At 48.2% G+C, this 27,806-nt stretch overlaps 1 protein-coding gene across 2 annotated transcripts in view; it reads left to right on the top strand.

The window, feature by feature from the left end:
- Positions 1–27,806, top strand: part of Ca-alpha1T (Ca[2+]-channel protein alpha[[1]] subunit T) — a 410,459-nt gene that overhangs the window by 278,495 nt on the left and 104,158 nt on the right. The window lies entirely within an intron of this gene.

Genomic DNA, 27,806 nt, shown 5'->3' with positions numbered 1-27,806 from the left:
GGGTATGAGCCATTGACGAGGATAGCTTTTGTTCACGGAGAACAAAAATGCATGGAATCCTAGCCATATACAGTTTCGCTGTAAAAGCGGTCAGTCGAAGGGGGCCGACACCATGCTCCTCTCAGAAGAGTCGAGGAAGGAGCTTCGAGTCGAGTCCAGTTTGTGAATGTTAGTTCTGGGGTCAGTGTTCTTTGGCTCTACAAGCCGGTGCTCTAGCCGCATCGTCGCCGCTGAGCCTTGTATTGGCTTTTTGACGGGCGTTTACATTTTCGAAAATGATGTTGAAATGGACACACGAAGAAGAAAAAAGGAAATTACGATTATGATGATGATGATGATCGCTGTATACTTCGCCATTTTTTTAAATGTTTTGTATGAAGACGAAGAGAGAGAGAGAGAACAAAAATAAAAGATAAATGGCAGGAGGGTCAACCAAAGTAACGAACTGCCCTGTTAGCTGCTCTGCACTGGGATAGGGTAGAAAAGATGAAGAAAAAAGAGCACGTTAAAATGATACCCCCGCAAAAACAAAAACAAAACGACCAAGGCTACCGACAACGATTAGTCTTTCATATAGTTCACATACTTTAGAACACACGCGCGCACACACCAGTGACATTACGGCAACTCGGACAGACGTCGGCTGGCAGCGAAAATGCGCAAAGACTGCTTTCGCTAAACGGAGACGGTTGTCGAAGTTATTCTTCGCGGAGCGCCGCGTCCTCTGCCTACCGAAACGAGAACATTCGCGTGAAGACGAAAAGTGTGCGTGCGTGCGCGCGTATGTACGTGCGTGTGTGTGTGCCCAACCACTTCTGTCTATCGTCCAAGCTTTCGCCGGGTCATGAACGCGACGTTAATTTAATTACGATCGAGGTCGCGTGATTACTGCACGCGATGTCCTGTCGCACGACCGACAGTCGCACGCACGCGCACAGACTACCAGCGCTCGCCTCTTCTCTCTCCCTCTCGACTGTGCCCAGAGAGAGAGAGAGAGGGGGGGGGGAAAGTAATTCGGCCGGCGCGGTCCTCTGCTCGTCCGAGCTGCCACCGGCCGCGGACTCGGCCACTGCGGCGTCCGCCAGGCGGCACCTAATCGTCAGGAACACCTGCGCCTCACGGCGAGGCCGCCCTTAATTCATCCTGGGAGATTAGCGGCCGAGCGACGATTAATTCTCGCCTCTGGCGCGCGCTTCCCCGTCTCTCTATGTGTGTATCCCAGTATACCGTGTTTATTCGAATGCAACCGTGATCGCCTTCCGGGCACGTAGTGACCAGTGTTGCAGAGCGCTCTTACATTCGAAGCAAATTTTCATTTTTTTTTTTAGAGTAAAGAGAAGTAACTACTAAGATTGACCGAGACGTATCGTTTTCTGTTACTTTACCAATGCCCAATTGAGCACCCGACGATTCAAAGCACCCTAATGCCTTCCGAGAACCGCATTTCAGAAGACTGCCGGGTATAGACTGCTTATCCCAACTAAAGCGTTGCGCGATCACGCATCTCGGAGGCGCATATGACGCAACAAGAGGCCTCAGGCTAGACGGCTTCACGAAAGAGTGCAAGCGCTACAGAGTGCTTGCTCTCGCAAGTAAACTGTGTTACATAGCGCCTCGGTCAATTTAGAAACGAATTGGAGTAGCAGGCAGCAGGTGCTTCCAACTTCTCCAGCTACACCACCCCGGCTACGCTTACTTATTTTATTTGTTCTTAGTTCAGAGATGCGCACACCGACTTGCAAAGATGCGCAGACGAAGTTTCTTCGCCGCCTGTTAGCATTTTCGCCCGCAGGGCTCCTCACCAGCTCGCAGGAGTGTCTGACTTGTGGAGACTGCCTTACATTCGAGACAATACGGTGCATGCGCCTCTTCTGTCCCATCCCCCCACCCACTGTCTCTGTCTCTCCACTCCACGGTGCAGAAATTACGAGTGTGCCGCCCGACTTCTCGGGACAGACTGCTGCGCGCGGCCTTCGCGTCTTCGATGGAAGACGGCAGCAAACAGGGATGCTTCGAGGCGATTGCCGTAATGGCTGCGGCCGGCGAACGCGCCTATAACGTGTCGGTATTGTTGCTAGACTCGCGCGAGTATTTGCACTGCGCTAACCTACGGTGAGCCGTTACATGGGCTCCTTGCGTCGGCCAGAGGGCGCTACGGCGCTTCTCGTTCATCAGGCCAGCGTCTCCGACACCGGCCGCTAGGGATACGAAGGAGAAGGGAAAATCAGAAAAAAAAAAACGAAAGGGATCCACGCTTCAATCGTTCTACCGAGTGGTACGGACCAAGGCTTTTCCGAGGCCAGAGAAGGTTTCGTGCTTCTAGTGTCGATAGCAAAGCATGTCGATGTCTGGCGGGGCATGCGAAATTCGTCGTTTACACATCGTGACGCTCATCGCCTCGTGGTGAGTTATCGGCGTTGTCACGGCGAATGGTTCTCGCCTCCCCTCTTAATTCCCTGTACCGCTCGGTGGGCTGAAACCTTCTGGCGCTCCGGTCAACTGTGGAAATCGTCAGGGCATCGACGACAACAGCGCCAGAACCAGGACCGCATGCTCGCCTGATAAGGCAGGCGAGCCCTGCTCTGTGTTGCAGATCACAGATGGCGTGGGAACTTGCTGCTAGGTCGAGATCGAAATGTAATGGCCACCATGGCATCTGTGGTCGGGCGGCGCACCCCCCCCCCCCCCGATCTCGGAGGCCGTGTGACCACTCCAATAATGGCCGGCACATTTTCGACTCTCCCACCCACCCACCACTTTTGCGAGTTGTGCGCGGAAACATGTGATCGCTGTGAGCCAAAGTGCTTAGTCATCTTGGTCCTGCCGCTAAGCAGGAGGTTGCGTGTTCGAGTCCCGCGGCCGCTACCGCAGCCACATTGCTCTAGGGGTGAAATGCGTTAACATTCGTCTGCATAGACATGAGTAGCGTGTACTAGAAACGGGGAGTGGATCCACCGCGGGCTCTCCGCTGATGTTTCTTTTAATGAAAAGTTGGTGGCGCCACCGTCGCTTTTACCTGAATGAGTGGCCCCGTACGTCGGTCGGACGCTTGTCGCGTCGGAGACCCTACAGCAGCTGCATGGAGCTTATACAGGCGTTTCACTCTGCTGCTAGTTTTGATACTCGGTGACGGAAACAGTGATTTTATTCCCCACAGACCTGCGGTCAGTAAAATGGAGTAAATGAATAGAAATAAAATGGAGAAATAAATAAGCAATGCAGGCGACGCAACAAACGATCGTGCGTCGAGCAGACGACAGCTTCTTAGCCCGTGAGCTCGCAACAGCCAATGGGCGCTGCCGAAATAGTCGGAGAATTCAGAATAAGGCGACGGCAACGCCGTCGCAATTTTAGCCGTTTTTGCTTCACCCTCGGTGCTTACCAAGGCTTCCGCTGGCCCCACTCCCCCATTCTAGTACGCTCTGCGGCCGCTTTACGCTTTGTCGGTTCTGACTGAAAATTGATTGATTGATTGATTGATTGATTGATTGATTGATTGATTGATTGATTGGTTGATTGATTGATTGATTGATTGATTGATTGATTGATTGATTGATTGATTGATTGATTGATTGATTGATTGATTGATTGATTGATTGATTGATTGATTGATTGATTGATTGATTGAAGCCTCAGCAACTTCGGCTTTAAAGGACCCTGTGGCCCTTCGGATTAATTTTGACCGCCTATAGGGTTCTTTAAAGCCGCGCCTAAATCACACTGCTGGAGCATTCTGGCATTCCGCCTCCGTCGAAATGCGGCAGCGGTGGACAGGAATCGAACCCAACTACCTCGCGCTCGGTAGCAGAACGCCATAACCACTTAAGAGGAAGCTTTAGCTCGGGCCCAACTCCGACGCGGCCTATTCAAATACATGTAAAAACGCAAAAACATTTTTCTGAGATAACCTCTGGACCAATTTCAACGAAATTTGTTGCAATTCAGAGAGAAAGTTAAATTCTAGTGACTGTTGGGAGCAGAATTTTGATTTAGGGCTTGAATTTTGTTCAAAAGATTTTCAAAAACTCAGAAGTTTGAAAAAAATAGAAGCACGAAGTTTACAAATTTATACTTCTGCATCAAAAACAGATATCGCGGTTCTGTAAACGGCATCCGTTAGATCATTCAAAGCGAACAAATTTGATATGTCATTTTGCATCTTACGTGAATTTGTTACGTTGTTTACGAGGGTTCTGCAAAAGTTGTAATTATGTATTAATAAATTTTTTGAGATGCATGTGTAAGATGTCAAATTTGTCCGCTTTAGATGTGCTATCAGATACAATTCACAGAATGGCGATATCGTTTTTTCTTGCTGAGTTACGGAGTTGTAAACTTGATAGTTTCGTTTTCTGAAAATTTGCGATTTTTGCCAATTTTTTATAAAATATTCACAACCTAAATCGAAAATTCGAGACCAACAGGCACTAGGTTTTAAGTTTTTCTTTTAAATGCGTCAAACCCCGTCAAATTTGGTACAGCGGTTGCCGAGAAAAACGAATTCTCCTTTTACATGTATTTAGATAGGAGCACCCGAGCTAAAGCTTCCTCTTAACCACGTCGGCGGGTTGCAACCAAGGCATCTGGCAGCGATTCCGGCACTTTAAGCGACACCCGACTGACGTGAGCGCACTGTAAACAGCACGTTCTTTCTTTCTTTCTTTCTTTCTTTTACAGGGGGGAGGGGGGAGAGATAGCAGCTTCCGTGTGTAAGGAACGTCACTGTTAAAAGCAGTAGTTCCTCCGTCGATTACGAATCGGGCACGTTAAAAGTGGATGACGTAAAAAGAAGAGGGCGCCGTTCACTCCAGAAGATTGTTTGCCCAGGCTTCCAAATTCAATCTGACCAACGGATCTGCTTGGATCGTGCACACCTATCAACCTCTCTCTCTCTCTCTCTCCCCCAGACCCGCCGACGAAAATCAACTCTTTTTCTTTTCTTTCTTTTGTTCTGCTCCGGTCGTCTCTTCAATACAGCTTAGGCTCTTCGGTGGCGTTAGAGATACGGCTTCTTTTGTTCGACGCACGCCTACGGCTGATCCTCTCTGCAACGTCCAATTGCTCTTGACGGGACCACCTGACAGGAGAACACGATCGCCAAGTCAAATTGAATCAAGGCCTCGGTATTTCTCTTTCGAGAGCACGCCCACGTCGCAACGAGACAGTGAGATTCTCCGGGTTTCTTTCTTTTTCTTCTGTCATTTATTAATTTGTCTTTCTCGAGCACGTTTCTTTTTTCACCAATGTTCCCGAGCGTACATGTATGCTGTCGTCTGGAAGACAGCGCGGAAACACGTCAGAGAGCGTCCGATTATTTTTTTTTTCTTTTCTTCTTCCCGAGCCAAATTTTAATGAGAATTGCCACTCGGTCGCGTTCGTATAAAAGAATCGTACAACGTCCTAAAGGTGTGATCGACAGAGACAGAACGAGGAGAAAGCCTCACGATCTCGCAGGCAATGTTTCGAGAAGTCGCCCTTGTCGAAACGTTGGCACCGCAAGCCAAGGCCTATACTTTGCCGATCACTTCAATGTCTCCATCGACCTGCGGCCATCCCGTCCAAGTCGACAGACGCGTACTTTGAACGATCGAAGAATGATGCCCGCACAGCGCGCCGATATTCTGTTCACGCACTATTATGTGCCGTTGTGCGCGCCAAGGTATAGGGCATATCGAAGGGCGAGAACGAGGTCCTCTGCTTTGGCAGCCTTGTAGCCGGGAGGACAGGAACCAAAGTTTAACCCCGTCATGTCCGAGCACAGTTCCACAGCGAGGAAAAATTGGAACAAATTGCTCAAATTCATTTCTGGCGCTGGAGATACCCATGTGTACAAAAAAAAAATTAAATGCTATGGCGGGCCCGGTCGAAACTTATTTCCTATAGTAATAACTTGATTATTATTTGGTTTATAGAACCTAATTAATTGCTGAGGTGTTAGGTGCCGAAGCCACGATGCCATTATGAGGCACGCTGCAAGTGGGGGACTCGGGAACAATTTTGACCACCTGGGGTTCTTCGACGTGCGCGTAGACCCAAGCGCGCGAGCGTTCTGGTATTTTGCCATCCATCAAAAAATGCGGCCACCGCCGCGGCGGCCGTGGCCGAACCCACGACCTCTGTCTAGCTGAACGGTGCAACGCCATAGCCACTGGGGGCCATACCGCGGCGGACGGTTTGTGGAACTATCGCAAGCTGTTTAAATTTCACTCAAGCGCTTCAACAACGCAACTATACGGGCCTTGCATTACGCTATCCCGCGTTTCAAATCGGCAATTTCGAGGCATGAAAACTCGGCGTACCACATATGGTAACGTCGGGGCATCACAGTGCAACGAACACTGCAGTGAACCGTCTTCGACGCCGATTTGGGAAGCTGTAGATATATGTGCCACTGGGGAATTTGCCACTCTATAGGATGACCAAAACGATTCCCTCAGATTTCCTCCCAACGCCAAGTGGAGTTGAACTCACGTCACCGAGGTTCCTCGAGGACAGCAGCCCGACGCATTAGCAGGCTGAGCCGCTAATTGGTTGATTTATATGGGTGCCGCTTGTTTCTTTTTTTTTTTTTTTTTTTTTAGTGACCGCCTTTCACGCCGAACGCTTTATAGCAAGCTGCGCCATCAGTGCACTGGATACGTGCGACTTTGTCAATGAAAGTCTCGCACAACTTCGGTCACCGAGTGTGTGCCGCTGAGCGTGCTTCAAGCGAGGGGAACAATTTCTCAGCGTTCGCAGCAGGAGACGGCGCGCCACGCTTCTGGTCTCGGAGGTCGGAAGGACAAGTCAGTAGGGAAGGCACAGCACTCAAGTGTATGAGTATCTCTGTACGACTTTCCGAATGGTATTATATCATAAGCGCCTTATTATGGGCAGTTTAAAACTGTGCATTGACTGTTGCACACTTTACAAGCGATTGTCTACATTTTCGATATGCTGGCTAAATACTGATTTTGAGCAGACATTTGTCGCGAAGCACTCCCTATCGGTCGGAGTGAAACGAGAAAGGTACTCACTTTTGGGACCCGCGCGGTCTCCATCTTTCTTTTTTTTTTTTTTTTTGGTCATTGCGATTCAGTACGTCACATCCGTACGCAGCCGAACTACGCTGTAAACGGCCACTATTGCACCAGCCTTGTCGAACGCAGGACCAACGCGGTCCAATGTAAATCCTGTGCTGCCCTTTCCAAGGCCAACGTGGGCCCAACATTCGGGGTACTCGTGCGCTGCTCCCCTGTGCTAGCCGATACTTCCTCCAAAAACGTAGCCCACTCCACATGCTTCACTCAGCCTGCAGACACACATTGCCTCGAGGAAATAAGCCAACGCTTGAACAAACGCACGTCTCCGTTTTTCGGCTGGCACGCGTTTTTAGCAAACGCTTCTGTTCTCAAGAGCGATCGATTTTATTCTCCAAGGCGAATCAGGTAAGAAGTAAGATGTGAAAAGAACGAGAGTACGGCGCATACCGGCGTTTTTTTTTTATTTTAGTTCGCCCCACGCGCTCACGCAGTTTAGCCGCAACGAAAAAGTCAGAGATAGAGAGAGAGAGAGAGTAAATAAGGAAATGTCCCTCTGTCCTCAGGTAAATCTCTTTCGCTCCTTTTCCTTTCCTCCGAAGAGTTGGTCGATCCCTCTAGTGGTAATACATTTGCAGGGGGAAGGGTGAAAAACTAACAAAATGATAATCGCACCGCAGGAACGAAGTGAGTGGGACAACAGCAGCAGCAGGCACTATATAGGCGCATTGAAAGAGGAAGCTGCTTTTTGAGGAGGAGGAGGAGGAGGAGGAGGAGGAGGGGCTTCCGCAGGCACGACTGTTCTTCGCGGTGCGAGAAACCTGGTCGGTTCGAGATTTGAAAGAGAGAGAGAGAGGGGGGGAGTAGAATAAAGATCGAAATCTGCAAAAAAAAAAAGAAATACACTGAAGAGAAGAAAACGAATGACGAGGAATGAAAAGAATGGATCGCGCGTTTATTATTTCGCGGTCTGCGGAGAGTTTTTTTTTTTTTTTTTTCGCGCGTGAACGCGACCAACCTCTTAGAGCCAGAGAAAATGGTGGGTCGCTTCTTCCCTTTGTCCCGCCCGCCATCTCTGTTTCTTTTTTTTTTTTGAGCGATACGAAAATGGAATCGCGGTTCTCGACCGCCACTGCCGCCACGCCTTCAGTGACGGGGGGTCTGTGAAACGGAAAGAAAGTGGAGAGAGGATGCTGCAGTTGTTTTTACGAGAACAACGAGATCGGAAACAAACAAACAAAGTATACACGTTACCAGGAACGGGGGTACTTACGTGAGCTCTTACAGTAATACACCGCGTACACCGCACTATACACGCATCGCAGCCGTGACCCTGTGCGCAGGGTCTCCCGGCTCGGTTGCGCGAGGTGCGCGGTTCGATCCCCACCGCTGGGACACCCAACGGCCTTATGATACTGATGTAAGCAGTACCACCCCCCTCTCCTCCGTCGCCCGGGTGAAGCTCACCAAGGGCTTGGGCGCGTTGCTTGGGAAAGGGTTTGCCAAGACCACTACGCCTGCCGCGCAAGAAGCCCAACTAAAAAGACCACGACTCAGACACATACGCTATGCACATGTGCTCTGCTAAGTACACTGTAAAAAAATTTGCACGTCTAAAAGTGACAAAGGTTGTAAATTGATTCGTAACTAAGAAACTTACACCCAAAAAGGGTGTAAGGATGTGAACTGTAGACAAATTTACACCCTTCTCTTTTACTTTTAAGGGTGTAACGTATTTTACAGTGATAAGCGTAATTTTTTCCTAAATTTTCTGCATAGTAAAACATACGTTCAAGGAGAATAAACGCGACATATAGTAGTAGATGCAAGAAGCTCCACCTGCAAAGAGGAGTGGACGATCAGGTACATTCATTCCACGCAATAGATATCACTTAGTAAATGGAACGTCTCTAAGAATGTGTTCCACTTGGTGAAATCTGTATGTGAAAGGAGATCTAGGGTGTGGGGGCCAGCGGCTCACAATCGCGGATCAAGCGACCGTCTCATTCGCACTGGAAACACACTAACACAGAGGAACTCACAAACGCATGATCAAAAAGTTATAAGGATGACACCAGTTCCGAGATATTCACTCCCAAGAAATACATGGGCGCTCCAGTTGCTCTTGTGCTTCAAATTAATACATAAAACGATGGTTTGTTCAAACCGTAAATGGAGCCATACTGCATTCCTACCGCAAATTTCGAGGCGCACATCTCAAAAACCCGTGCGAATTTTAGAATCAGTTCCAAGCGGATACGCCTGGCAAGCTCACTGGCTAGAATTTGTAAACGGCAATATGGGCCATAAAGTGGTAAAAAAAGGTGAAACACGTTAATCAGTGATTAGTCGATTATGCATTTTGATTTCGCGTGCGACTATAGTGTCCGCCGCTTAGATCAATCCAGCTCAAGGACTAAAATAACGCTATCTGCCACAGCTGCTCTTTGAGAATTCCGTATGGTCTAAAGAAACACTCTGTATATTTTTTGTATGCTCCCCGTACGCGTAATCGTAATATACGTAATCTACACTCTTAAGCAAAATTACACCCTGTGGGTCGTATCTTGTCACCGATAGTCGCCATCTGTCTTGTCCGCATTTCCTTTCTTTAACGCAGCGAACCCGGTACTTCCGAGTCACTAACCGACATGTGCGTTATCAGCATGACAGAGCATTCTCGACAGGAAAGTAGCGAGCGCAGCGTTTTCAAGAAAGGAAACGCAAGCGAGACACATGACGATTATTGTTGTGTGGCAAACACACCCCAAAGGGCGTACATTTCTTTAAGAATGTATATGGGTTCTACATTATTTCGTGGAACATCTGTAGGATCCGTGCGGAAAACATGGAGCGAAAACGGAACGATTTAGCAGGGAGCTGATACGGGTGGACAACATGCGGCCTCGCGAGAGATTTTCGGGTGACTTGTAGCTCGGGCCAGTCCTGTAAGCACACTGCCAAAACGTATAAGACCCTTAAAAGTGAAGAAGGGTGTCAATGTGTCCACAACCAACGCCCTTTACACCCTTTACGGGTGTAAGGGTGTGAGTTATAGACCAATTTTCACCCTTCTTCACTTTGAACAGTGTAAATTATTTCGCAGTGCAATGCAATAAAAGGCGTAGACGGGTCGATCATGAGACTGCTATCGCATTACAGTCCTTCTGATGTAGCGTTTCTAGACCGAGCCTCTGCGCTTCTCCAGTTTTTGCGTAGAGTCACTGTTTGTGTTCGAGCGTTGGCAATGGAGTTGAAGGCTGCTTAACAGCATTTATGTTTTCTTCGTTTTGTAATGCAAGTGCCGTAAGACCCAATTTTACAATGTATATTGTTTCCTTTATTTCTTGTTGCAGCGTAGTTTTGCACTAGGGGTCTTGACAGTCGTTCAGCCATTTAGCTCCTCGGCAACTGATCTTTCCTCTTTTTTCCTTTTCTTCAGTCGTCGCGGGTTGACAGGGCCCTTCTAATCCGGCCTTTGTTTGTTTGTTTTTCGATGCTATTCGCTTGGCGTTCGTCCCTGGCACGGGCGATCCGATTCTGCAGACATTGCAGACAGGGCCTCGCTCCAGTAGATGTCGAAAGGCACAGACGTTATTGGCTAAGAAGAGAGTTAGTTGCACAACATTGTCCTAATCTTGAGAACCTTTAAAGGATGACGGCAGATTTCTTTAAGGGGCCTCTAAAGATCACAGCTAAGTTAATTTAATCTGGCGTCAATCTTTCTCAAGACTCAATTTTTATTTATTTGGCGAGAAAGGCCCGCTTACTAGAAGAAGAAAAAATAAAGAAAAGAGTTTCCCTTTCTTGGATTTCGTGCGAAAGGCACGACGCTCTACGTTAATATGACGCCACGGATTTCAAGGTATCTTCGTATGTTGAGCCGTTGTTCAGAAAACAGGTTCTCAAAACTAACAAGGAGCTGAAGTCTGATTCATTTAAAATGCAATTTACTATTCCTCGTTCGTCGATAAGCTATTACGTAGTCGCGAACACAGGCTATATAAATCACATAACGTCACGAGGAATAGTGCGGGAACATTGAACACACGTATTTCACTGTTGTGGTTCTGCTCACCCCTCTGGACTGCGTTAATGGTAAAACTGACACTTCTGATATTCCTGGCGTGGTGATCTGGGTTGTAACCTTGTTATTGTTGTTGTTGTTTACCTACAATGGCTTTACAAATGCAGCTAGTGCAGGAAGTAGCCTTCTTTTCTTTCATCGGTGTATAAAAAGTATGGCTCCGCCCACCTACACGACGCCATTTCTCATAGCAGAAGTGTAGCATGAAAACTACGCTTTCTGCACCGCAGTTTCGACGAGTGTAGGCAGGAAACAAACAGGCTGAGGTTGAAAAACGCGCGGCGCCATTTTGTCTGCGACTGTCGGTGCTGATATGGCGACGACAGTGAAGGTTCACTGCAGGGACGACAGCGAAGTGCAGAAGTCACAGAGGAAGGCGAGCTGATCTTTCAAGAAGCTAAAAGTTATCCTACTCACGGATGGTGCAGGCTGTTTCAGACTCCGCGCTGTATCATATGCATAGGGAAGTTGTCTCAGTGTGCTGCGCATTCGCGATGTATTTAACTGCAGTGTGGCTAGATTTGTTGCTGAAAGGAAACTAGTATCTTGGCGTTTACTGCTCAAACAAGGGCACATAGGCAACATGTGGGTGCGAAGTCAGGCAAAGTCCGATACGCCAGGCACTTTAGGTCTGCCGATGCGGAAAACGACGCACAGTCTCCTCTGATTGGCTACATTCTTGTCGGCCAGGTGCAGCAGATGACGTCGTAGCTTCTGCCCAACACTGCACTCGTCTGCACGAGCCTGCATGAAGTGTACGTACAAAAAACAAAGCAACCCTAATGTCAGATCCTACCAAAGTGTCGAACTCGCCATCTTATCGTCTCTGATTGGCTCACTGGGCAGCCACGCTCTTCCCGATTGGCTCGAAACGGTCAACGTGGCGGAATTTTGCATTGTCTTCAACAGCAGTCCAAATGTGTAACTTAACAGTGCGTCGTAACCTATGATTGCTTTCTAGTGTCTTTTTAGCGGCTTTCTGGTCTATGTTGTCCACGGTAAGGACTATATTGGCCATACCGGGCGTTGCATCAACGTTCGCCTAAAAAAAACCGCGCTTGATTAAACGGCACACCCAGCCTCTCATCTATCCAGCAACTGTCCCAGATGTAGGTGCGTGCCTCATTGCAGAAGTGCCGCTATCATTACGAGGCAGTGGGCTCGGCATGAGCACTATGTGAAGTGTTTCACATCCATGATAAGCAAGCGCCGGAAAGCGTAAGTTCAGCCCTCCATCTCCCTAAGACAGAAAGAGTATGCGTTTTCTTATCATCAAGGTTCGATCACACGTTGTTGGTGTACTGCTGTTGGAAACTGTCTTCGCTATTTATCTATTTTTTGTGCGTGTTTCTTGCGTTTTAGTCTAATCTGCGTTGTACACACTTGTCACGAACATACCTGTCACGTGTTCGTAGCAAACCTTCACCTGAAATACAGCGTCCCTTTGTTTCCGTCTGTATGTGTTTTTGTTGTTGTTGCGCCGATACATCGTGAACGTATACCGACTCACCCAGCTTTCCTTTTTCTATTAGCAGGCCTTGGTTTCTGTACAGACAAATATCGCCACCAATATACCCTCGTCACCCTGCATCCCTCTTTCGGCCCCCCTTCCCTCTTTCCAAGCGCAGAGTAGCAGAGTGGAACGCGCAAACCCGATCCAACCTCTCTGCCTTCGTATAAGTAATTCGTGCTACTATTACCAGAGAGATGGAGAGAGAAACAACGGAAAGGCAGGACTATTATTACTACACGGACGTGCATGTCTATAGGAAGATCAGCACAGTTTACTAGAAGTTTTACGTGGAGAGCCCAGAGAATGCGTAAGACTTTTATAAGAGTAGACCCCTCCCTCTCCTTTGCCTTCCCCCTCCCCCCACGCACACACACCACAGGCGCAGCCGCGATTGTTTTGCGACGTGATTCTGTCGGCGAGTGCCGGCGATTGCGCACCCCCCCGCAAACAGCGCAGTGCCTGATCCGAAAGTGATGCCGCTCGCCGAGCGAGGATGGCCGAAGCGATCCTGGCCGCTCTCCTTTCCTGTCCTCCTCGTCTTACTTTATGCGGGAAACGGCGAGCCTCTGGTCCCTCCAACACCGCGCAGTGCGGTGAAAGCTACCGGTCGCGCTGCCAGAGGTTTGGGAGCGAGAAATGAAATAAAAAAGAAGAGGGCGTCGTCCATTGTCCGCCTTTATTCTTCCCGTTTTAATGTCGGGACCACGAAGGATTAGCGGCGTTAACCCCCTGTTGATAAAATGATTACATCTATTCTTCAGCAGGAGAGAGAGAGAGAGAGAGATAAAAGCAGAAAAAGGCAGGAGCGTTAACGAAGCCCACCTACGGTTTCCTACCCCTACACTTGGAGGAAAGGAAAGGAGGAAATGGAGGATAGAAAAAACAAGAAACAGAAAGAAGAAAGAGAAAGTCACTGTGTACATGCACCCGTAGTGTATAAGATTCACTGGCACACGCGCTGTTCAACATCAGAGTGCTTCCTTCAAAGCTATAGCTGCCGCAGGACTATTGTGGCCCATGGCCTTGCATTGTGAACGAGACACAACGAATGCAAGCACGGTTGCAGGCTAGGTGTAGTCTACCGACCCGCTCGACGCAGTGTCTATGGCATTTCTGCTGCTCAGCATTAGGTTGCCGGTTCGACTAACGGTCGCTGTTGGTCACATTCCCACGAAGGTGAAAGGGGCGAAGACTATGGTGTATTGAATTTCGAGTGCGCGTCATAGAAACTCCAGGGAGTACAAATTATTTAGCAGTGCTCTGCTGCAGCATGTTTCATATAGTCGCTGCGTTGCCTTCGGCCGGGTATTAAAGTCAATCGGTCAGTCAGTCTTGTTACAATCTATGCAGCCATTTGTAGTCTTACTCCCTTTGTGTCTTATTTATTTATTTATTTTACCTCAAAGGTCTCTGAACAAGACATTACATGACGGTAATTCTATACGTCCCCGGAAGTCAATACAGAAATGTCGTGTTTAGATTAATTTTTTTGTTGTCTTAAGTAGACTTGCTGTTGAAATGCAATGTATTCTCACCCATCATATATATATATATATATATATATATATATATATATATATATATATATATATATATATAGTAATGGGAGGGTATATATATATGTTGAGAACAAGCAAGTGTCTCACATCTTTCTCGGTAACCGGCTCCAAATCCAAAACAATTCCGTTCGTAAGAATCGTTAAGTCACTCACCAGCCGACGTTCACTATTGCTTCTGTTTTTTATCTATCAACGCAGCGCGCTGCGTCTAAACTACTCGCCGCGTTAGCGCAAGCAATGCTCAGCGAACAACGAACCTTGAATTCTCGACCCCTGTCAGCTCACACTACAGCAAAGCGTGTATATGCCTTTCGCCCCACTGCACGGACTTGGGCGAAGCAGCCGCACTTCCTAAGCTGGATCGGCGCGGCCGCCTGAAATCCGCTGTTGTCATGGCAACGAATGCGTCCGTGCGCGCCGCCTCAAAATGCTTGCCATCCTCCTCTCCGGCTTCGCACAGTTTGGTCGTTCGTCCATCGGCTTGCGAGCCCGCGGGCGAAGACGACGCTCCTCGAGATGAGGAAAAACAAAACAAAACAGATCAAACAAAAAGGAACCACACCGAGATTCGAGTTCTCACCCTCCAACTTAGGTAGAAAAAAAAACTCGGCCGGAAGGAATCGCTCGAACGTGTACTTCTGTCTTTTCAGTTCGTTTTGGTCCTTCCTTTCTTTGTTTCGGTTTCTTCCTGTTCGGAACACTTTGCACGAACGCCCTCCCCCGCCCGCCGGTCCCTCAAGCCACCGGCGACGTGAGCTGAGCGCAGATTTCGGCGGCAGCCTGTTGACTTGAGCCCCCCAGAATCGCCGCCGCGGATTTGCGGGTTTGTCCTTGAAGCGAGCCGTCGCTTCTGCGGTTAGGAGAACTTGCCGTTCTCTCCAAAGTGACAGCACTGTCTTATCGAGGCTGCCGGCCGCCGAGAGGATGTAGTAGTATTAGGGGTCGAAGCAATGTGGAAGGCCTTGCTGAGAGGTGTATTTAGAGGCGTCTGGAAAGACGAGAAATGTAAGAAAATTGCAGTGGAGCAGGCCCGGCTTGCCCTTGCAGAGAAATCCTGTGATACGGTCAATCGCATTTCAATGGAATTTCAATGGAACCTCCGTTGAATGTAACATTTCGATAGAAAAACAAGCGATTGCTTGCGTAAAGGCGAAAGAAAAGCAATATAACGGAAGCGCAAGTTAGCTTTCCTTAGCAAACGTCGTGCGTAACATTCAGTGGCGTTTAAACTGAAATTGCATTGACGGCGATGAAAGCTCAATCGAAACGCAACAGATGGCGCAGCAGCGGAGTGGTGTGACGGAGAGAGTCACGTGACATAAGGAGCGCCGGAGATCGCCTGGTCGGAAAGCGGGCGTGCTTGAAAGTGCAATGCTTTCCACCAGCTGTAGACTCGTAGACAGCAGTGGTAAGCAAATAGGCTAAGTCAAGATAACTGACGGATGATCGTGAGGTTGGAAAACAAATCCTGCGTATGTCGATGCAGTCGAACACAAATACAAGTAACCCGGTTAAAGCAAAGCATTCTTTATATCGAACAGGGAGGACTTAACGAAACTCACATGAAGTAATTCCTTCATAACTAACTCGACATTGGATGTTTTGAGCTCGGGGCATCCGCTTTTCCCTCACCGAAAATGTCTTCGTCATTCAATGTCTCGAGTGCTGGGGAAAATTTTAGACGTGGCATCGAGAAGCCATTCTTAGAGACGCTAAGAAGCAGTTCGCACAAAAGCAAGAATGACAGCCTTCTATACGCGTAGTTTTGTTTTCAATAAAGATATTATTTGCTTGATTCTTTTCCTCTCTGGGGATAACAAATCCGTATGTAACGGATGCCCATCAAAGAAACAAATTACTTAAGTTTCTTATGGGCGAACTTCGGTATGCTGAGTTGATTACCTGATGTACTCAGCAATCCTTTGTGCAGGAGCCTGTTCGCTACAACACTGTTGATTGTATACAGTGTATCACCATCGGATGATAGAATACTATAACGCTGGCACGTTACAGTCTCCCGAATGAAGCCATGAGGACCTGCAGTTTTTTTTTATGCTTGTTTGGTTTCGACACCACTTTAGCGAGCAGCGAGAAGCGATGACGTGATTGTCCCCATCCGCTGTTCTCTTTGGGCGCTCACCAAGCAACAGCGGGTCGCACTCATTCCGATGCGTCGACACGCCTTTGCACCGGAGCAAGAGGAGCGGCATACGCGGTATGGAAATTACTACGAAGGGACGAGAACGCGGTGCTCTATAACAACCGCCACCCTCCTCCCCCCAACCTCTCGTCATTGTGGAACTTGTCCGGAAGAAAACGCCCTTCCAGGCAGCAGCAGCAGCAGCAGCGGGAGCAACAGTCACGCAATTCATGCCGCGTCCGCCAGGCGCCACCACATGTCTTCCTGAACCGCACGCACGCATGCCGAGCGTGACGCGAATCGGCAAACACTACTATATAGCTATAGTCGTCTGCAAGCTGGCCCGGGGGGAAAAAAACAAATCGTATGCTTGCGCCGCCTTTCCACGAGTTCAAGCCCTGCTAGCATGTTGTTTGCGGCGCATGTATATAAACAGCGAGCAGGCCGCGTTTACTGGAGCTCGCGAGGATTCCGGAATGTTAAACGGCGCACCAGACGCGCACACCTGTCCCGACGCGCAATGTCGCTATGCCGTTCCGCTGACACTGAACTCGAGGTCGCGGGGATTACGCGGCACGTTTAGGTGGTGGCGAAGCGCAAGAAAGCTCGCGTGCCAAACTTTGGGTGCGCGTTGAATTCCGGGACGTACGGAGTGATGCTACGACTTCAGCTACGGCGTATCACAAGGACCTTGTGAACAGACAGACAGACAGACAGACAGACAGACAGACAGACAGACAGACAGACAGACAGACAGACAGACAGACAGACAGACAGACAGACAGACAGACAGACAGACAGACAGACAGACAGACAGACAGACAGACAGACAGACAGACAGACAGACAGACAGACAGACAGACAGACAGACAGACAGACAGACAGACAGACAGACAGACAGACAGACAGACAGACAGACAGACAGACAGACAGACAGACAGACAGACAGACAGACAGACAGACAGACAGACAGACAGACAGACAGACAGACAGACAGACAGACAGACAGACAGACAGACAGACAGACAGACAGACAGACAGACAGACAGACAGACAGACAGACAGACAGACAGACAGACAGACAGACAGACAGACAGACAGACAGACAGACAGACAGACAGACAGACAGACAGACAGACAGACAGACAGACAGACAGACAGACAGACAGACAGACAGACAGACAGACAGACAGACAGACAGACAGACAGACAGACAGACAGACAGACAGACAGACAGACAGACAGACAGACAGACAGACAGACAGACAGACAGACAGACAGACAGACAGACAGACAGACAGACAGACAGACAGACAGACAGACAGACAGACAGACAGACAGACAGACAGACAGACAGACAGACAGACAGACAGACAGACAGACAGACAGACAGACAGACAGACAGACAGACAGACAGACAGACAGACAGACAGACAGACAGACAGACAGACAGACAGACAGACAGACAGACAGACAGACAGACAGACAGACAGACAGACAGACAGACAGACAGACAGACAGACAGACAGACAGACAGACAGACAGACAGACAGACAGACAGACAGACAGACAGACAGACAGACAGACAGACAGACAGACAGACAGACAGACAGACAGACAGACAGACAGACAGACAGACAGACAGACAGACAGACAGACAGACAGACAGACAGACAGACAGACAGACAGACAGACAGACAGACAGACAGACAGACAGACAGACAGACAGACAGACAGACAGACAGACAGACAGACAGACAGACAGACAGACAGACAGACAGACAGACAGACAGACAGACAGACAGACAGACAGACAGACAGACAGACAGACAGACAGACAGACAGACAGACAGACAGACAGACAGACAGACAGACAGACAGACAGACAGACAGACAGACAGACAGACAGACAGACAGACAGACAGACAGACAGACAGACAGACAGACAGACAGACAGACAGACAGACAGACAGACAGACAGACAGACATTACAGCGGAGGAAACACGGCGAGAAGCAGTGCAGGTACCTTAGATCTAGTCGACGTATGCTCGTAGAAACAGCATGCCAAACCCCAGGACGGAAGAAAGCTAACCCAAGCACTCTGTCGCGTGTCTTGGGAAAATCGGCCGAGGAGTGGGCGCGAATAAAGAACGAGGTGGAAGGGCACCGAGGGACCGACCTGTGCAGTACTGCGCAGGCCGGAAAGACAAACGTTAATACGGACGCAGGGACAACGCAGGCCATGCCGAAAGGGCAACCGACTCGTAGCCGCATGCGAGACAGCAGGCCACGCGCCCTATGCTCATATGTGTACTGTGTATGTACAGAGGGCAGCAGCCACGAGCCCTATGTCAGCCGTTTGTTCTACTCATCCGTATTCTGTAATGGTTTGCTATGGCGAGGCCACAGCGTTACACGTATCGTCTGCTCCTTTTTTTTTTTGTCTTCTGTCGCCAAGTGAAAAAACAATGGCAGAAGAGGGTAGACTTGTAGCCGTATGCGACACAATAGCCACACGCCCTATGCTCCTTTATTCTCCTTCTGTTGTCTCCTATTTGTCTGTTTTATCAAGCCCTTCGCCGTGTGGTCCTGTATTTTCTTTCTGGTCCCTTCGGTTTCCTTAGCGCCGTCTGCTAGTGTGCTTTTGTTGTATTGATCTTCTGTATTCTGTGATGGTTTGCTATGGCGAGGCCACGGCGTTATACGTATCGTCTGCTTCATTTGTCTATCTTCTGTCGCCAACCGAAAAAACAATGGGAGAAGACGATAGAATAAAACGAAAGACATGCATGTATTTATGGGACGACTGCAACAAGCACCAAAAATATTAACTAAACGAAGTCGCCCTCCTCCCCTAAGATACACATCCATTGGCTTTTTTTTTTTTTTCTCGCAGCGCAGAAGTTCACTACACGGGCAATTTCTTTGGGCAGGAATCACCACAAACAAAGCTCTGTGCAAACACAGCTCCCGAAAACTGTGCACAGTGCAAACACACTCCGGCAAACAACGCATCTGTACGCGCTGGCAAAGCGTGTGGAAAGGTCGCTTAGATTTCAATCTACCGAGAAAATTCCGGCCAGAGAGCGACTAGTCCTTTTGCCGCCATTTTTTTCGTTCATGCTGGTCCCAACATTTGTTTACATTGAAGCTGAGCTTATTCGATTATTGCTAGTTCTATCATTAAAAAAAGAACTCGAACTCCTATGTAAATACATAGGAAGGGAGAAATCGTTTCGTTGGGCATGCACTAAACAAATTTTAGTAAGACTCGTTGCAATTTTTTTGACAACGCCAAAAAGAGCAACGGAATATGAGACAAACACTACTCCCGCTGCAAACGGAGTCACCGGCGCTCCCTTTATGATAACACTCGAGGAGGAAAAGGAGTTAATATAAGCCGACCAGCACACTCTCACTATAAAAAGAGTCACCGCCACTCTTTTTCTGACAACACTAACATAATGGGATCAAAAACTAGGGCAAGCATTTCGGTAGTGCTGCAGACAGCCACCAGCACAGCCTTTTTCTTTTTTAAGATGCTCTGTTCAAGAACCACGCTCCTTTCTTCGATAAAACGCAAAACTTCTTCCTGCTTTACGGGTATAGCTACAAAGGTCGAGCTTCTTTTAATACGTACCTACACTACAACCAATGTTTCACCAAATGAAGACGATAAACATAGCTACAAAGGTCGAGCTTCTTTTAATACGTACCTACACTACAACCAATGTTTCACCAAATGAAGACGATAAACATGCATTCCTTTCTTGAGGGCAAGAAGCACTATTTCGCGATTCGCCCTAAGGAGGCCGCCATTCGCGTTTTTTTTATCTACCTGTTTGCTTTCCTACTGCTCTGCCCGAATCTCGCTGCTGTGTTTGCTGAGTGAGTGCGCAGAGAAAGAAGTCCGTGTTTGGCTATTTGGTTTGCACGCTCCACTATTACAGTACGCTGACGCACATAAATGCGAGGCGATAATGCGGCGCAAAATTAAATGCAGTGCAATGCAGCACGCCAATGCACATGCACTACAGTAAGATGCGATGCGCCGATGCGCATACACAATAGCGTGCTTTAATGCGAGCACAGTATGATAATGCAGACAAAGTGCTGTACAACATGCAGCAGTATGCTAATGGAAATACCGTGAAAAATGCAACGAGTGGTACAAGTACACATACAGCCACGCTCATAAAATTCAGCACGGTACGATAAGTCAAGTCGGCGCGTGCCATTTTGGATTATCGTAGTGTGCTGCACCTGTGAATACCAAATCATTGTTTAGGATTTGATCAGTGCTCAGTTTTGACGATAAGGGCCTGTGCAATAGCTTTTTATATTTTAGCGCTATAGGTAACCTAACGCATCATACCAACTACTTCCTTCCTGTAAGGTTGATGATACGTACAAGTTATATATATATATATATATACATATGTATATATATATATATATATATAGAGAGAGAGAGAGAGAGTGAGTGAGTGAGTGAGTGAGTGAGTGAGTGAGTGAGTGAGTGAGTGAGTGAGTGAGTGAGTGAGTGAGTGAGTGAGTGAGTGAGTGAGTGAGTGAGTGAGTGAGTGAGTGAGTGAGTGAGTGAGTGAGTGAGTGAGTGAGTGAGTGAGTGAGTGAGTGAGTGAGTGAGTGAGTGAGTGAGTGAGTGAATAAGCCCTGTCACGCGCACGTGGCTCGCGGTCCACTCGGAACGCGGTCGCACGAGGGAAACACTGCGGCTCTCCACTCTGCGGCAAAGCAACAGCGTTTGCGGGACAGCAGTCATCCGTGCGAATCTTCGCATGACGCCCCCCTCTCCCCTCTTCCTACATCCCTCTTTGCGGCCCCGGGGAGCCTGCCGCTTCGTCAAAGCAATCATTAGGGGTCAAGCGTCTGGAGGAAAATAGCACGCGTAGTTGATCAAGCGCGCGTCTAAGTTCTCTCTCTCTCTCTTTCTCTCTCTCTGTATCTCATTATGGCAAGCGTGACAAGACCGCAGTGCTTCACAAACGACTCCTGGGCCTGGTAGCTTAGAACCATGACGTCAACATAGCGGGTTCACCCCACATGGAATTTGTTTAGACGGTCTGCAAGCGGTTCAGAGATGCCATTTCTGTGATATACTGTGAAATTTGCGCGGAGTTGGCAACGTGACTTGAAAATTGGTGACGTCACACTGACTTGCCGGCGCACTGTATAGTTTCAGCGCGACATTAAAAGTAATTTCGAGCCTTCGTTTTCTCCACTGGAATTGATTAGTACATTATCTTCACAAAAATGCAAGCGTATAAGACTAGACCTAATACTTCAGTAAAAGTTAAGTTTCCGTTGCTCCTTGGTGCCTACAGTCTCTCGACAGTTTACTATCGGGCACTTGGAAGTCTCCACCGTGGAGAAAAGGGTGTACGAGATAAGGACGAAAGGAAGCTTGCGACACGATCGATCCATGTCATCTTACCAATTCACGCCGATGAGCATCCTCGGGGAGTCTACGCACCATACATGGACGAAAAAGAACATTGACTAACTAGCGGTAGTTATCGGTACACATTCTTATGTCAGAACTTTGAGTAAAGCCGACTCTCTCAGGGTTTTCTTTTTCATTATAGTTAATGGATCTCTCTCTCTTGTATGGAGAAGAGACCAAACCGACAGAGATAAAAACAAAGCATTGCTATGAGAGGCCTATGGACTGTCAATTTCTTTTCGTCAATGAGTAGGTTACACATTTAAAGGAAGGCGCTGGTAAGCGAACGCCTGTGCGAGTGGTGACTATATTTACGGTTATTTTTTGCTGTTCTTTCGGACATATTAACGTATGCAGGTCCGCATAAAGATGGAAGCTTGAAGAGAATAGCTGTGCTTGAACAATAGATGCCTTACGCTGAAGCCAACGTTTAGACAAAGGATTTGTCTTCGTCGGCAGGCACTGATGAAGACAAGTCTTTTTCTCAAACCGTTGGCTCTAACCTGACACATCGGTTTCTATACCGCTGTTCGTCATTTTCCAAACTTTCCGCTTGGCAGGATACATTGCTTCTCTCGCTGCAAGCGTGAAGTTTGGCAGTGAATTGGTCGGGTTAATAGCAATTTTTTTTAATAGTGAGGCGGGGGGGTATAAAACTTCGCTACGGTATTGAGTGTTCGTTCTGTGTCGACGCGTTTCGCTACAGGTTCCTAACCCTCAAAATAGCAATTTTCTTTAATAGTGAGGCGGGGGGGGGGGGGGGGGGGTATAAAACTTAGCTACGGTATTGATTGTGCGTTCTGTGTCGACGCGTTTCGCTACAGGTTCCTAACCCTCAATTTCCTTGCCCTTGTATTTTGCAGGTGGACAAGGTGAATGCAGGGAGAATCACGGAACCTTCCCTCCCCCTTCCTCCCGCCTATTCATCTGCCCATATAGGGAAAGAAGTGCACCATCCCGCATGCTCGTTCCTTGAAAAAAAATAGCAATGATATTCAATTACGTCTCAAAATTCTATTTATCGGAAGCAACCAGCAGTCAACAGAAACACAACGTTTTTTTTTCTGACTTTTCTGAGGGATGAATCGATCGTCCGTCGACTATCACGTAGTTGAAGATAAATGGAGGATATAGAGCAACTAGAAGATAACCAGGATTGGCAAACTACGCTTCAGGAATGCTAGAGAGATCAGCTTTATATATAGGTAAAATGTAATCACAGGTGGCGACGCCACCTATAAGTTCACGCACTACTTGTTCCCCGTGACATAACCAGCTTTGATAGCGTTTGCTCGAGGCTACTGGTTGTCGGTAATATAAGATTACGCTGCAATCTAAAAGAGTCCAGCCAGGAATCAGCCTGGCAGCTAGGTTCTACGAATATGCTCAGCGCAAAATTAATACTGATAAGCGTGCAATCCCTTTCAACTGCGAGTCATTTATCTAACGACAGGTTGGCTGAAAAAAGGAAGAGCTTTAACTTCTTACTCTCAAAGAAAGGAAAAAAAACAAATGTCAACGGGAACGTACAGGATTGTGATCCGTTCCTCTAAGAACTGCATTACGGAACACTGAAACGACGTGCCGTTCCAGAAAATGGGCCTACCAGGAGGCCCGTACTGCGGCCTTAATTCCTTCGGAAATAATGTTATTTTTCTCTCTCGGCATTGAAGGTACGCTGCTTCGCGAGTAAGAATACTTGGGTCAATATTTGCAGCGCAAAAGTTTAGCGGAAAAAGCAAGAAACAGAGAAGAAAAGCGTTGTTTCTGTCCATTTGTTCTTTCTTCCATTAAGCTATTCTGCCACATACATCGACAGCTATGCACCATGGTCTAACATCGTACTTGGTTAAGAATACTTGACCCTACTACTCGCCGGCTACTCACTTACCCCTAGTAACCGAAACCCGGGCGCTCGTCTATCGTGATAACAAAAAAAAAAGGAAACCAACTCATTAGGGACAATTCCTAATAACTTTTCAATGCGCTGTTGTCCACTTTCTATTGAGTTTCAATGCGTTTTCTTAAACTTCCACATCACTTTTGTCAAAGCGAGGCAGCCTCACGCCTCGGCTCTAGCTACGACAGAAGCTTGACGGTTCAACCTACCTACCTTCCTTCCCCTCCTCTCCTTCGCCGGTCACCTCGCAACCAATGTCCTTCGCCGTGTCCTGCATCCAGCGCTGCCTCGCCTGGCCACGCTGCTTCATGCGCTACGAGTCGGCACCTCCAACCGAAAAGGCAACGCTGCCTTCGAACTCCGTGATCGATGGCTTCTGGCGGGAGCTGCTGCCAGGCCAACCTGTCTCTAGCTGAAGTGACCAGCGCAAGAGTAGACACGGGGCACAAAAGGGCGACAAGGACAAGCGCAGGATGAAGGTTAACACAATCAAGGACGCCCGACGAACTCGAAATGAACCGAAGCGGGGTGCGAGACCGGGCTAGCTGGTATTCCATGCTAAAGTGACCAGCGCCCTAGCTAGCGACTAGCTCCGGTTCCTCGTGGCGCCGACTTCGATCACTGCTTCGCCCCCGCCAGACGACCGCTGTTTTGACAGGGCCGTGTCACGAACTTTGGGCGATGCATGTACCGCGACTATGCTATTATTGCACCACAGCGTCTGTCGTCACTGCACCGACGTTCCCTACGTAGCAAGGCCACCGCGTCGCGCCTCAGAAAGTGGTCCATCGACTTTATTTCGTTTGAAAGAAAATTACCAGAAGAAAGAACCAGCGCAGTGTGGTGACGGCTAGTTATTTTCGCGGCAGGATACAAACAATACGATAAGGTGAATATTTTAAAAGAACGCAGCAACAAATAGACAGAAATGCACACACTGTGCGCATGATAAGTCCTGGAAGCCGGCGTGGTATCTTTAGACGCGCAAGAAACGCGCGCAAGATAATTCACATTGGATGGCTTGATGGAATTAGCTCAAATGCTTCATGTCCGAGGAACGTAATATATAGATACTAGCGCCGGCAGATATAGCTGTCCCAGTTTATTCGTCACACTGACCGGCAAGAGAAGGAATAGAGTTCGTTCAGAAGAAAGCATACGTACACGACTAAGTTGACCCGAAGCATTAAAATCTGGCCCACCACATCGCAAATTTTGTGCGCATAGCTGCTAGTAGACTTGGCGAATGCCGCAAGACGCTTAAAACCACACTGTGTTTTCAGTGACGTCATTCTGCCCTTTTCTATCGCTTTGTTTTGTAAACAGCTCTTCGGCCTGCTAAGCTTAACATTCGCAAAAAAATGTAGGCCAATATCACGAGGCGTTCGCACTGGCTTCACAATGACGATTAACCGGCGCCCGCTAACACGAACCACTAAAGGGAACGAAATAGTTTGTTTTGAATCCCTTGCAGAAGTCCTGCATGGCCCTGCGATTGTATCTCAACTACAAAAAAAAAAGTATATTAGAGGCAACAAATATTCAATAGAAACACAGCAGAATTTACATACCAACTTTTGTAAGGCGAATTCCCTCACCGTTGAAGAACGGCTGCGCAAATAACTTTCGTCTCTTAAGTGCGCGGCTCATTTTTGCACCTGTGTAAGCGTCGCCCAGCCTCGCGATACAGTGTAACAAAGATGCGCCATCGTTTAACGATATCACTGCCGGCTCTACCGGCAAAAAAGAAAGAGACGGTCAATACCTGTCTGGGTTCTTTTCTTCTTTACTTCCCGCCGGGGTTTAAACAATCGCGATTGCGACAGCGCCCGTTGCCATGGCGCGACCGTGTTAATGCTTCGTTCGCCTTTCGCGGCTTGCGAAATCCGGCGGCCACGAGGGCTGCCGACAGACATTGACAGCCACAGAAACCGCGTCCCAGGTGCGTTTTGTGACACAGCACGGTACAAAACACGCGCAAACTTTCAAAAACAATGAGATAATGTTCGATATTTACATTGAAATTCAGTCCAATTATCCGAGTGCTGATGTCGAGAGGTACGCTTTGTTAACCTCGCCTAACTTGAGCATTGATCGAGCCCCCTCGCAAAAGGTAAAAGTTTAGTAGCTTTCTCCTTTTTTTTCCAAAGGCTTCAGTTTGCATATTTAAGTCAATGTAAATTCAACAGGAACTCTTCAGAGTTCTTCTTCACTTCAAGAGCTTTCTTCACTCTTTCTTTTTTTGTCTGCGGCCTTCATATTGCGAGGGGTACAGAAAATGGCGGCTCCTCGCTTCCAGCGGCTGCAGTAGGTCGAAGCACGGTCGTCGTGGTTGGATTCCACAAATCGCTGGCTGGTGTGCTGTGACACCAAGAGGAGTGCAGAAGAAAAGCAAATTCGTAATTTTCTTTTTTTTTCGCAAACCTTACAAGTAATAGCGCCAAGTGTTACTGAACAGTTCAGACTATAAAATGCAGTCCCACCGCAAATTTTGAGCAACAACGGAGCAGGGATAAATTCAGTACCTTTTTTTGAAATATTATTTAGAAAAGAAAAAGGAATTATGCAGCTCCAACGCATGTACTTGAATCTACGTGAAGCGAAGCTTTTAATGAAGCCGTAAACTATGCTATAACCTTACGGCGATGCTACCGTTTCGTTTACATCTATACTACGCAGCGTTTAATTTGACGCACTGTTTGACATTATTCCACCGCGAAGGTCACAACTTTATTCGTCATTCAATTTTTTTTATGTTTGTGCACTGCATCGTTCGCAGGCTTTGCAAAAGTGAAAATCGGGCGGATGCAAAGAGTGAAACTCACACGCAGTGACGTCACGAGGGCGAATTCTGCGCATGACGCTTGTTCAGGGAAGAATGATGATCGGCAGGTGTGTGCACAGAGAAGCAAGACACGTATCGAACAACGTTTAGGGATACGGCGGTTCTTTCGTCTCAGTGGCACACACCCATTCTGGAGAACTGGCCAAGAACGGGCACTCACCTAATGGCGTACGCCCCCAATCTCTAAACCAAAGGACATAAAGCAAAGAATCTGCTAGTTGCAATTCAATATTTCATTAACAGGTCGGTGTGCTTAGAGATAAGTGCGAGTCGACGTATATATCCAAGCTCGGTTGAATAATTTTCTGTTGTTACGGCGAACAGGAGATGCGCTTACTTGCGCTACTTTGTCGGTCAGCGTACGACGGTTACATAAGCCTGTTGGCTGGTAATTTTATTCAACGCACTTATAGCCTTCGTGTATATAGCCACAAATACATCCATCAAAATGCTCACCAACCCATCAACCAGCAGCCAAACCAAGGTTGAGAGAGCAGGCGAATTCGCTTTAAGAAAATTTGCCGACGATAACGATACTCCCTAATGCGGAATGTGAGCCCAGCTCTATGCGTGTTTCCATTTCTCGGTACATTCGCTGGCGCGGACAATCTGTCTCGTGCGGCACGTTGCAAACGGCGCGAAGTGCGGCGCGATTGCCCGGCTAATCGGGAGGATCGCGAAAGGCAGCGCGTGGGGGACGCGCGGGCGCGATTCCCAGCAGCCGCCGCAGACAGACCTCCGCTCATGCGGCGCTTTGTTTCCATATATGGTATCGGTGGACGCACGCCACTCTGGAACCCTCTCGTAGCGGTTGTCGCCGCGGAGCCCGTCTTGCGCACCACTACTCTTTTCCTTTCACGCTTTCGCTATGTCCTCCTCCTCCTCCGCTTTCCTCCTCGCACACCCTTCGCTATCGCCATCTTTCATCCCCCGCTGCGTTCCGCGCTCGCTCTTTCATCCTTCGCTGCGCTCGTTCTCTCGGTTACGCCGAGGGACGCCGACGCTCAACGCAGGAACGGGAGCCTAAGAACTGCACTCAAAAACACAAGTCGCTGTATGCTCTAGCATATTGCTAGCGCATTGTTTAGCGGCTGCGCGTGTGTATGGGAGTGCGCGTGTGTCTGCTCGTGCGTGTCAATAAGCGACTATGTGCACTTTCTTGACCGCACCGCTCTGATCAGAGCGGTGAGGTCAAAGAAGTGTACATAGGCGCCGTGGACACACACGAGCCGACACACACATTTATATACTATTGCTCGAGCATCTGTGTCTCTGTCT

The sequence above is a fragment of the Dermacentor andersoni genome, chromosome 8 (assembly GCF_023375885.2).
Source record: "Dermacentor andersoni chromosome 8, qqDerAnde1_hic_scaffold, whole genome shotgun sequence".
Classification (NCBI taxonomy): Eukaryota; Metazoa; Arthropoda; class Arachnida; order Ixodida; family Ixodidae; genus Dermacentor; species Dermacentor andersoni.
The sequence above is the reverse complement of the archived record's forward strand: the minus strand, read 5'-3'. Positions and strand labels throughout refer to the sequence as shown.